This window comes from Oryzias melastigma, linkage group LG10 (genome assembly GCF_002922805.2).
Source record: "Oryzias melastigma strain HK-1 linkage group LG10, ASM292280v2, whole genome shotgun sequence".
NCBI classification, from domain to species: Eukaryota; Metazoa; Chordata; class Actinopteri; order Beloniformes; family Adrianichthyidae; genus Oryzias; species Oryzias melastigma.
Genome location: NC_050521.1, coordinates 1598660 through 1600332, shown reverse-complemented (window position 1 = coordinate 1600332; position 1673 = coordinate 1598660).

The window sequence follows — 1673 nt, the reverse complement described above, 5'->3', positions numbered from 1 at the left end:
TGGGGTGGGGTGGGGGGGTGGCGAGAAGCCGACGGCGATGAGGACATTATGGCGGGATAATGAAGAGGTTCCACGCTGTCAGCCAACACCATTCACCCTGCATGGCTCTGACCCCAAAGTGTCAACAAGCTAAACGAGCGAGCAGCAGCGCATTACTGCACGTGCTCACACACACACGCGCACGGACACACACCGGCGCACACACTCTGAAACACAAAGGTCTGCTGCTGCGTCTGCGGAGATTCTCAAACATGTAAATGAAACCACAACAAAGAGACTTTTATTGTGCGGTAAAAACGGCTTTTGTTGTACAGTAATGCAACTGACACACAACAGCACCCCTCCGTGTGTGCGAGTAAGAATGCGTGTTTGTGTTTTTGGGTGGGTGTGTTTTTCTTTATTTGTGTCTGTTTTGGCAACTTGGTGTGTGTGTGTTTGCTTTACTTTGTGTGTCTTTATTTTGTATCTGTGTTGCTATGTGCATCTGTGTACATGTGTGTGTTTTCGTATGTGTATGTGTCCTTGTGTGTAATAGTGTTGTGTTTGGGTAGATGTGTGTTGGTGTATAAGTGTGTTTTGTTTGTATATATGTGTGTTTATTCATACTTTAGATTGAGTTTGTGTGTGTTTGCTTTACTTTGTATAGGCATGTGTGTGTGTGTTTGTGTGCATGCGCGTGTGTGAGATTAGAGTAGAACTGTGCTCTTGGGACCTGAAAAAAATTATCTGATTGGAACAAACATTTACATACACCCTATGTTTAATGAGAATGAGTCATTTTGACATGCGCAGAGCTGTCAAACATACCAGAAACACACGCTGTCTGGAGCGCAGAGCAGCCTTTCCACATTCAAAAAGTCGCCTCCACCGGCTGACCCATTAAAACTGCTTGTAGACACTGTTCTCCCGAGAGACATGGTTCTCCCGTGTCCGGAAGCTCGCTCAGTCACAGAAGCTGGCCGGACAACGGTTCATCGTAACAAACCGCATAGTCAGTCCAAAGCTCACACCATGACAGAGTGCGCAGTGGGTCCAAATCGCACACATCCCCTTAAAGTCCGAGTCAAGTCACAAGTTATGTATATCAAAGTCTGAGTTAAGTCATGAGTCAGAGGTAGGAAAGTCCAAGTCGAGTCTAAAGTCGTCAAATTCATGACTCGAGTCTGACCCAAGTCCAAGTTATGTGACTCGAGCCCCCATCTCTGTATGGTGGTACATGGACCTGACCCCAAACTCACGCTGCATCGTCCACATGACACCATGGGTGAACCCTTTCTCCAAATCTACAAACACATAAGGAGTGGATGACTCCACAAACCCTCCAGCTCCCTATGGAGAGAGAAGAGCTGATCTACAACTAGAATCTCAACAACAGTCCAGACTGCAGCTCGCTTCAACTGTCGGTACCTGTCAGCTGATGGAGGAGTCCCACAAACCAACCAGGCTCTCAAGGACCCCTTCTTAAGATGAATGGGGACCCTGACTTTGGTGTACATCAACAGATTCAAGGATTTCTACCATGTAGGTCAACCCAGCAGTGCAGGTTGGAGTTAACCCAAACACAACGGATCAGAAGTAAAACTTGTGTTTGTGATGATTTGGTTTGGGTCTATTCCGGTGACCTTCCTGGCAGAACCCTCTGCATTTACCCGGACTTGGGACCGGCACACAGA